Source organism: Sminthopsis crassicaudata, chromosome 4, assembly GCF_048593235.1.
Source record: "Sminthopsis crassicaudata isolate SCR6 chromosome 4, ASM4859323v1, whole genome shotgun sequence".
Lineage (NCBI taxonomy): Eukaryota > Metazoa > Chordata > Mammalia > Dasyuromorphia > Dasyuridae > Sminthopsis > Sminthopsis crassicaudata.
The window spans coordinates 115,038,500-115,049,886 of record NC_133620.1 but is presented as its reverse complement, the minus strand read 5'-3'; the positions used below and the strand labels follow the sequence as shown (position 1 = coordinate 115,049,886).

Here is an 11,387-nt window from a genome sequence, read left to right as displayed (position 1 = left end):
TATGCACATGTATGTATAAACATATACACATATTTGTACACACACACACAAAGAGACACTTCACCTTTTATCTGCTCTATATTCAATCTCCCAGCTTTTCCAACTTGCTCACCTAGGGCACACCTAAAGAAAGTCCTGTCTTCACCTATCTCAAATTCTAGATTCTGGATGACTCTCATTCTCTTCAGTTGTTGTTTAATCCACTATTTAGCTCCCTCTTCACCTCCTCCTGTGGTCAAGGAGTTTGTCCTTCAGGTTTTTGTTTTGTTTTGCTTTTCCCTATGATCATTCATCTGGTGTCTTGAGTTCTAACTTTGCTATCTCCTGAAAGGAGATTGAGTTCTAACTTAGCTATCTCCTATCTACACACACCTTATAATGTTCTACCTTAGTCTCCTCTTTTGAAGAAATGAAAGATAAAATTCTGCCAGTTAACTTTGTTCTTTTCTTTTCCTTTTTACTAATTAGATGATAATTAAAGAGGTCAATCTGGTAGGAAGGGCTCCAACACTTAGGAAGGTTAACTATCCCATTCTCTGAAAAATAATGCTTTCCTTCCTTGCAACACAGAAAAACCACAGGGCACTAGTCACAGCTTTTAGAATTCAAGTTCTAGATATGAATAGGGTTCTGAAGGACATGTGACCAAAGTAGCCAGTAAGCTAAGGGAGATCCTGCCACCACCCTGTAACCAAAACAAAAAAATAACAGAGAGGAGACTGAGATCGGTAGGCAGTTCAAGAGAGGCAACCAAGAAACAATAATCCTTTCAGTATGTTAAGGTCATAAGGCTTTAAAATGTGAGTAGTTGCTTTGGGAAAAGGGGGTCTATTTTGGCACTGGCAATAATGTTTTGTGACCACACAATCAATCAACAAGCATGGATTAAATATCTAGTACATGGGCAAGAGTACTAAAGTTGGAGTCAGAAAGACTATTTGAATATTCCTCAGGCACTAGCTGTAAGACCTTAGGTAAGTCATTAATTTCTCTCAATTTCTGTTACTTCTGTCAACTTCTGTAAAATAGGGAAGTTAATAGCACCTGTCAGGATAGGGCTGAGAGTAAAGTCCTTTAGTAAAACAGGGGTGAGGGTGCTTCATCTTGTTGTTACCTACTCCCTGCTGGGAAGCCCAGTAAATCAGAGGGCCGGGAGCAGTAGAGAAAAGAAGTATGGCAACCATCCTGGAGATATTTTATGAAAGAAAGACTCCACAACCTATAAGCAGATTCTCATCTATTGGTTCAGAACCTCTCATTGAGAGATCTCTTTTCTTTCTATTAAACCAATCTCTATTTCTCAGTCTCAGAGTGAAAATACCACATTTATTTTCTGAAGAAAATTGTATCTAAATTCATGGCTCCGTGGCTATTTCAACCTCTATAATTTTCAGGTAACAGTCATAGGATATTGACTTCTTCATTTTCTGAATAAAATGAGGAAACCATCAAGCTGAGTAAAGATAAATGAAAAACAATGACATTTAGTTTCACTTGTGAATACTTGCTCATTATTACCAATAGGGAGACATCTACTGAAAAGATCCCTGGTATCCAAAAGTGTTTTTTCCAAAATTGGTAACTCAATTAAATTAGATAAAGCATATAATGAGGTACTATCTCATTCATTTATTTCATCTGTTGAAAAGGTTAATATTAAAAATAAATGGAGTGCCCCATCATTTAATTGTTTTTATTAAGTACCCACTCTTGTCCACCATCTTCATTCCATCTGATCCCAGTCCCTGAATCTCTTGACCCTGATATGCAATTTGTGCCTTGCCTTTCTTGGAGCTCTAGACAACTTCCCAGCTCTCTCTTTATCATGCCCTTATTTAGTTTCCCTTCCCTTCACTTCCAGTATCCTTCTCCCACATTAAAATACAAGTTCCTGGATGGAAGTGACTGCCTTGCTTGTTTCTATAAGTATCCCCAGTGTTTAAAACAGTACCTGGCACACAGTAAGCATTTAATAAATGTATCTATAACAATGGCTTTCAGTGTCACCTCCTCCCCCCAACTTTGCTTGTGGTTTGCTGAGTATCCAGGTAGAAAAAAATCCAATGACCATGGATGTATCTGTGTCCACAGAAAGAATTAGAAAATACCCAGAGTAGGATGCTAGCTTACCATTAAAATCCTGAAAAACAGTAAAGATTTAAATCTCTTGTAACTTAACTTGAAACTGAATTCTTTGTTTTCCACATCAGAGTGCAGGAGGTTGCAGCTGTTTCAGCCACTAACTTTAGCCTACTCATTAAATGGTACCATTCACTTAGGTCTTCTGGAATTCCTACAACAAACTAATCAAATGTTTGATGTCAAAACAAATACTTATTGCTATTTTTCAGCATTAACCTTATGGATCTGGGAGGGAGAGGAGCTGGTGAACTGATGGGTGCTTCTTAATGCTAACAAAAGATCAATTTCATTTGTAATCCCATAGTGATTTTAAAGAGATTGGGGGGGAAATTATTAAACTACTGAACTAATTAAATTTTCTTATAGATCTTGTCATCTAAAAAATGCAAAAGACTAGAGATAATCCTTTAAAGTGAGAAGACAAAAAAAATCAATCAATAAATATATATTAAGTGCCTACTATATACCAAACACTATGCAAAATACTAGGTAGTCTTAAATTCTTGCTTGAAAATTATCCTAATAATGCTAGTTTTAACATTTACATAGCACTTTAATGTTTACAAAGCATTATCTCATTTGATTCTATCTACTATTCCAAACTGCTTGTCAGTTGCTTAACTGAAAAGCATTTTCAAACCTACTGTATGCTGTAGGAAGAAAGTTCAGTTGAAGAACAATTAAAATATCACTATATTATCAATTTCCTATGCATTGCTATCTATAGGAAAACTTTTCAGCTTGTAGAATATTAAATTTAAAATGAAATTGTTTTTGTGATTTTTTTCCTTTTATGTGTGTGTTTGTGTGTGTGTGTGTGTGTGTGTGTGTGTGTGTGTGTGTGTGTGTGTGTGTGTGTGTGTGTGTATGGTCTAAATGTATGAGAAAAGTTATTTTTTCCCTAAGGTCACTATGACTAATTTTATAGGGGGGAAAAAAAACAATTAAGAATCACAACAAGTTAAAAAAAATGACTTTTTCTTAGAAAAATGACATTCTGTTTACCATTTAAAAAATAAGATTATTTTATACATATAAGACTGTTTCATAAATAAATACTAGAATGTATTTCAATTCTATATTGCAGCCAATTAAAGGATGGTTAGAGTAGAATCAAATCAAAACCATTTATTATGTAACTACTATGTGCTACAAAGTGAAAATACCCCCCAAAAGGCAAATAGTCATCTCAGAGATTCTCTAGTCTAATAGGGGAAACAGTGGGGTAATATGAAAGATGGTAAGGAGGAAAGAAAGGGGCTAGAGGAAAAGGCAGGCCATAGGGACAGGGGACAGCAGGAAAGAACAGGCCTTTTAAAAAATAGGTTTAAGGATTTATAGGTAAGGTTGTGAAAGCTGGGTTGTGAGAGTCTGAGCAAGTGACTGCTACCCTTTAAAATTATGATTAGCTTGTTAGTAATTCTTCAGAAGTCTGAAAGTACTCTATTTCTTAATAAGAGGCTCATGGTGAATGGGATGTTCAAAACTGCCCCAACGGGGAAATCCTCACAATCCACAGAACATTTTCCCACTGAGAGACATATTAGCCTCTGGGCCCGAAGTTTTCCACTCATAGTCTACTAGTAAATTAGGTGAAGTGCATGAAAACAAAACCTGTAGCAAAGTATTTAGTACCATGACACATGAGTGTCAGGAGTAATAATAACTGATTATGGGAAAATAATCAAATCTTTTAAGGAGGTGGTGAGCAATGTATTATGGTCATATTCTCAATTACCCCCCTCTCCCTCTCTCTCACTTCTGAAGGTCAATAACCCATTTAGCAATACAAATATTTGACATTTGGTTGCTGGGAAAGAGAACAAGACTAAGAGTAGAGTCTTCACTGAAGAGAACTAAGAAGAGGGAGATGCAAGATAAGGTAAAAGGATTGGAAGAGGTAAATGATGCAAAGGAAAGCAGATCTGATATTTTCCCAAAAAATAGAAGTATGACTTTTGGAGTATGCAAACCCATTCCTCGGGTATACCTTTTTATTAGAGATAATAATATATGGGAATGCTTGGTGCATTTTATCTGCTACACCTTTCATTAGGATTTATAGATTGTGTAATATATTCTATTAACATAGTTGCCTTGGCACATACAGAGATATCATTTCATATCTTGTCTTTTTTTTTTCTGCCTAACAATTAGAGATCAAAGATATTGGAATTATTGTTCCACCTAAAAACAAAAGCTTAGAGCAATCCTTATATAAAAGAGAAAACTGACCATTCAGAGAAGAGAACAACCTTTATATTGATGATTCGTTATTTTAGAGGCCACTTGATTCAGATCACCCAAGGAACATAGGAAGCCCTCAAGCAAGGAAAAGGAAAGAAGTTAGCAAGTAGAATCCAACTAAACATATCATAAGATCCTAGATTTAGAACTAGATGGAATGTAAATATTATTTGGTACCAGCCAGCATTTTACACAGAATAACCAAAGCTCAGAAAAAATGAAAGTTACCTGCTCCCATTCAAATGCAAGATTTGAATCCAGGTTTTCTGGCTATATATCCTCTCCCCTAACTACTTATTGGGGTGCCAGTGATACTCCCATACTGCTCATCACTCTGCTACACTAATTTCCAGGTCTTCACTCATCAAAGTACTTACCAGTAAAGAATATACTCCAGGTTTGCTATTAGAAGGCCCAAAGTGCTTCTATGAGCCTTCAGATTATGTTAACACTGGTCACTATTTTCCTCTCTACTTGTCCCATTAACTTAAAACTGTTACAAATAATATGCTAAATTATTATTTCCATATTAGGTAAAAATGTTTTGTCAAAAATGTTTGTGGCAGCCCTTTTTGAGGTGGCAAGAAACTGGAAACTGAAAGGATATCTGTCAGTTGGAAAATGGCTGAATAAGTTATGGTATATACATGTTATTGAATATTATTGTTCTATAAAAGACAATCAGCAGGATGATTTCAGAGAGGCTTACATGAATCGATGTTAAGTGAAATGAGCAGAACCAAGAGATCATTGTACACGGCAACAAGATTATATGATCAATTCTGGTAGACATGGCATTCTTCAACCATAAGGTGATTCAGACCAATGGTCTTGTGATAAAGAGAGCCATCTACACCCAGAGAGAAGACTATGGGGACTGAGTGTGGGTCACAACAAAGCATTTTCACTCTTTTTGTTGTTGTTTGCTTGTATTCTATTTTCTTTCTCATTTTTTCTGGTTTGATTTGATTTTTCTCCTGCAGCAAAATAACTGTATTAATATGTATATATATATATTGGATTTAACCTATTTCTACCATGTTTAATATATATTGGACTATTTGCCATCTAGGGGAGGAGTAGGGGAAAGGGGAAAAATTGGAACACAAGGTTTTGCAAGGCTTAATGTTAAAGAATTATCTATGCATACATTTTGAAAAATAAAAAGATTTAATTAAAAAAAAAGAATTTTAATGAATAGTTTAACTTTTTCTCAAATTCCTTTTCCTGTATTTTGGTTTATTCAACTAAAAAAATTTTTTGCACCTTCCAAATTCAGTTTCTCCTTTATAATAAGACCCTATCTTCTCAATAAAATTAAACAATCTTAATTGTAGATTGTTTTAATCCCAAAGTATTTTATATTTCATTTACACTTTCTCTGTACGTTTCTCAACAAAACATAATCTGCTTGAAGACAGAATTGGGTTGTTATTGTTATTTTTGCGCTTATTTGTCTCCAGTCTGGAATACAATACTAAATATTTGATAAATTGAAATTAAAACAAATTATAAATATAACAGTGAAATAAGTCAATTTCTTATTAAATGGAGTTTACTTTTTAAAATTTTACTTTATATATTTTCTACGGTATTTAAATTCTTATTGCCTAAGAGTTCTAATTCTGCCATTGATTGAAAAGGATCTATACCTATGATTTCTTACTTTTGCACTATTTCAGGACATGGTATAAAGATGGAAAGATTCAATGATGAACTTTTGCTTGGGATGATGAATGCAAAACATTTATTTTCCAATTATTTTGACATCATCTTGCTATGTTAGAGATATTGTACTCAGACAACACCTTCCTGACCATCTCAAGATAAATGGTAACGAATTATAGTAAGATGGAAACTTAGATTGAGAGTAATATATTGGCAATTTCTCCCCCCTCATAATTCCTTGTGCTAAAGATACTACAAAAACTGCTACCTTTATTACACTTTTAAAACATCCTTTTTTTTTTCTTGCATCTTTTAGAATAAATGTAAATCTGGGTCAAAACAAAGACAGGAAAGGAGAAAATTCCTGAAGATTCTTGATATTCATGTGTAAAACATCTTGGAGAAGGTAGAGGTGGATGAAGCCAGAAAGAGGCTTATCAAGAGTTTGCAAGTGTCAACTAAGTGGGAAATAGGTACTAACGGCAGTATCATTAAATTTTAGAAAACAAGCAACCAATTAAGATTCCAAAAAGCAAAATCAGACTCTTTCCCCTTCCCATTTTAGTGCTGGTACAGAAAAAGAACAGAGTGTTTTTGTTTGTCATTTGGTGCTTTCAGCTCCCCATAATGCTGTCTTTTTACATGTTGATCTTTCCTTTTTAAACAGTAACTGCTTCACAAAACCAGGGACACCTGGGAAGTTACTTCACAATATTGAAAAGACTTATGTTTCCTGTTTTAAAAAAATGATGGGGTTGGGATTTCTACAATTTGTGGCCTCTTTATATTGTTTTTGGTTATAGCCAAATATGAAATACAAAGAGAATAATTTTCCCAAATGGCTTGGCCAGCAATTTTCAGAAAGGATGCTAAGGATTTAATCTCAAACAAATAAACCGAAAAAGTGACATTACCAAATTCAGAAGCCCCTACTCTAGCATGATACACAAAAATCCCAAGACACCTGGCCAAATGTTTTGATATAGCTATTAGGGATAATTACACAAATTCTTTGCTTCAAAGAGCACTTCATCTTTCACAGTGGAATGGCTAAGGTTTTACCTGAACAAGGTAAATACCTGAATTGCTGCAGCACAGCCAGTTTTAGCAATGCATCTTACCAACTGAAAGCTGACCTGCTGAGTGTGAAGAAACTGGCCATTCATAGGTTTGGGGGAAAACAGTTGATTCAATGACAGCTTAAATCATGCCACCTAGAGGAAAAAAGTGATAGGCTCTACAGTGTAACATTATTATTTAAAAAGACCCACAAACCAAACTGTATGTATTTTATCATTGCTAGTTTACAAAATTTGTAATGTCAAAATTATTCCTAGTGTTATTTTTGGTTTAAATCTTAGATTTCAGTGGGAAAGAAAATTTCTTATGTGAAAATCTCTTCAACTGATGCAGGGTAACAACACAGAAGTATTATGAGGTTTATAGATCATGGGGTCGTAGATTAAGAGCTTGAAGGGAATATAGAGACAATCTAATCTAACACTATGTAGATAGACAGAAAAATAGATAGATAAATATATTTCAATATAATTGATTTCTTTTTGTATGTATTTTATTTTACAAATTTAAAAACATTATTATGAGAAGAGGTCCCTAAGCTTCACTGGACTGCCAAAGTAATTCATCTCTCCTTTTCTCTCTCTCTCACCCTCCCTCCACCCACCCCCCTCTCTCTCATATGCCAAGGTCTGTGCTAAACACAATAATATAAAAAAGCCATCAAGGACTATTTATCCGTGTGAGTATTTGTATGTATATGTGTGTATACACACACACATAAAAAAAGGGGAGACAACAAATTCATAGAAAACAAGTTATATACAAGATAAAATCAAATATTTAAGAGGGGGAAAACACTAGCATTGAGTGGTTAGGGAAGGATTTTGGATTAAAATTGGATTTTAATTGGGATTTGATGAAAGAAATCATTTAAGAACATTCTAAGCTTGGGGTACAGTTAGTAAAAAGTCCAGAGCAAAGAAATGAAGGATTTTGTTCTTGGAACAGCAAGGAATCTTGTGTTATATTAAGCAGAATGTGGAGGAGGTATGATGTAAGATGTTAAAGGTGTGGGGGGGGCAGTTTTATATAGCTTTGGACACCTAGGGTTTTGCATTTGATCCTGGAGATGACAGAGAGGTACTGGTGGTCAGAGAAAAAGGGGAGAGGGGCAGATGCTGGGGGTGGGGTAGACTATCATGTTTGGGCCTGCATATTAGGAAAAATATTTTTGGAGTCTATATGGAGGAAAGATTGGAGAGGGGAGAGGTTTGAAGCAGACATCCCCATCAGCAAGTTATTAAACTAGTTCAGGCATAGGTAATGAGGACTTGTACAGGGTGTGGGGAGTAACAATAGGAGAGAAGAGGATACATTTGAGAGATGCTGGAAAAGTGAAATCACTAAACAGATTAGATATAAGCCAGCGGAGGAGAAGATAGTATGACTTTGAGGTTATAAATCCAGGGGATTGGAAATATGGTGGGACCCTCAAAGGAAGTTTGGAGGGAGTTGAGGGTAGGGAATTAGGAAATTGAGAGGTTAAATGAGTTGCATAAAGTCACACAAATAGTGAGCAACAGAGCTGGAATTTGAACACAGGTTCTCTGGCTCCATATTAAATATTCCTTTCATTCAACTACACTTAGAAAACTAAAAATACTTATACAACCAGTACTGCAAGGACTTAATCTAGCCACCAAATCACACAATTTAATTTCTGTATGCAGTAGAAAAAACTCATACAAAGAACACAGGCCTGTCTCAATGATAAGTTATTTGAATATTATATTTAAAATGATCTCCAAAGCTTGGAATATCCTTTTTTGACAGAGAATAAACTTTAACATGAATGAGTAAAATAGACAGAATAAGGGGAAAAAAAGCTTGTTACCTAAATTCTTAATAGCAAAAAACTTTATTGTTTTAATCTGCATAGACTAAATTTAATTGGCAGTTCTTCAAATATTAACCTGCAATTTCAATGTTTTATTTTAGTACAATGCAAAAATAACAACTAAAGCTGGTAATTTTTCATTAGATAAATGCACATCACTGCAGTAATGATAGTAATTAGCTTTATATCAGAACTCCCAGAAAATTCAATTGTATTACTTTGGTGATATAAATATAGATGATGATCTGGTGAAATAAGACTTCAAAAGATGGCTATATAATGATTACTAGCTTATAACATAGGAAGTGTGGTGGCATAAATTGTCCTAAATTGTAAATTTGTACAATAAAAGGTTGTTTTCTTATTTACAAAGTCTGTGTTCCACTTGCTTATCCTTGCTTGTTCTGTTGGCCATAAAATCAGGTCATCTGAAGGATGGTACTAAGTGATATATACATATAGGTGTGTATATGCATATTTTTATGTTTATAGATGCATCTGTCTATACATGTTTGTCTGTCTGTATGTGTATATTTCTCAGAGTAAGCAAAGGAAATATCAGGTCTCTCTAAACTAATACACAGAATTCTTGACACTATATTAGTATTTGAGGATGCTCTGAATTTTATACTTAATTGCACTCTGTATTTTTTGCATGAGGAAACAGGCTTGTTGAGGTGGAAGGAGCAAGATTCACACCCACATTCTATTCTCCAAATAAAGCACATTTTCCTATTAGAGCTCTTTTGGTCAAAATCTGGAAATTTTTGGAACTCTTGAGAAAGGCCAGATTTGGCAAGAACTGCTTTTGTTTTTTGGAACTTCAGTTCCAAGACTGTTCAATGTGCCTTTCTATTCCCACAGTATCCTCAGAAGTGATTTTTTTTTTTTTTTTTTTTTTTTTTTTTTTTTGTGGGGGAGGGATTGGGTCTGGTGAAGTAATAGTATTGCTTTTTCTATTCAAGAGCACTAGAAAGTCAAGAAGATCTGGAGTTCAAATCCTGACTCAGATATAAGTTGTATGTCTTTTGTCTTCTCACTACCTCAATGAAGGACTTAAGACAAAATGGACTCTAAGGTCTCTCCTAGTCCTCAGTGATGATCTTGTGACCTTCCCAGTAGAATCTTAAAATTGAACATGCCCCAAACAGAGCCTATGTTTTTCCCTAAGTAGACTATTTCTCCTTATTTCTGTCCCATACTACCGATTCTTCCAGTTGCCTATGACCAGATCTTTTGACCTGAAAGATGAAACAAGTTGTGTCAAATATAACTCCTGTTAGTTACCAAGTCCCATCAATTTGTGCCTCTATACTTTTTCCCATTCTGTACATCTTCTTGTCTATTTCCTTTGCTAGGAAATAGGTAGAGAGGTCTTCAATACTACCTTTCTGAAATACAAGTCTGAACATTTTCAGTCCCTCTATTGACAATAGAATTCCTAATGACTAGATTTGATTAGGTTTTCCTGCTTAAAGCCCTTCAGAAGCCCCTTCTTGCCTACTGAGTCAAACATTCCTTATCTAGATATTCAGGGCATCCACAATCTGGCACCCCACTCCCTACCTTTTTACCACATCAGACCCTACCACCTAACCATAAGTAGCATCATGCTTCAAACTGGATTAGAAACCAATCATTGTGTATATATGTCAATTAAATTCAAATATTTATCTAGCATTTATGTTCAAGACACTGTTCAAGGTTATGGGTGTACAAAGGCAAAAACCAAGACAGTTTTTGCACCTAAGTTGCCACTGGAGAATTGCCATATACATACACATATCTATATGTATGCGACATGTCCCATGCTGAAGGCTATTAATTGTCCCATGTATAGAACAATTAGTAAAGGTTTCACAGGAGATGATACTACCTAACCTGATTTTTGAAGAAAGGTAAGAACACTGGAGGCAAGATCATTTTCCTGGATTTCTCTCTTTATTAATGCTGTTCTCTATAACTAGTGTACTCTTCTCTATTTGTATCTTCAAAATCCTATCCTTCAAAACTCATCTCCAATATTACAACTTCTATAGTTTCTTTATATTCCAAACACACTATATTCTCCCCCACTTTTATAATAGTACATTCGGAATTATGGTTATTGTACAAAAACATTGTCTAGTATGTGTATAGTTTGTATTTTCTTAACAAACTCTCCATTGCCTCCATGCGCTACAGGGACAAATGTCTTAATTACCTCAATTATTTCCCTAGGGTCTTATCATAATACTTATATATAGGTGATTCAAAAATAGTTTACAAGAATGAAATTGCCTTTCCCATATTAATTACATAACTGATTATACAAAATATAAAATCATTTATGTACTTATAAGTCAATTTCTATTACTGTATCTCCTGTATCAACTTTTAAGTGGTCAAGGGTGAGAAAAAGGGATAAATTAAA

At 34.7% G+C, this 11,387-nt stretch overlaps 1 long non-coding RNA gene across 1 annotated transcript; it reads left to right on the top strand.

The window, feature by feature from the left end:
• Nucleotides 1-710: 710 nt before the first annotated feature.
• Nucleotides 711-5,556, top strand: LOC141565710 (uncharacterized). The gene is made up of 3 exons (XR_012489099.1): nucleotides 711-974; nucleotides 1,305-1,394; nucleotides 3,910-5,556. It is a non-coding gene; the product is annotated as an uncharacterized LOC141565710 (long non-coding RNA).
• The last annotated feature ends 5,831 nt before the right edge of the window (nucleotides 5,557-11,387 follow it).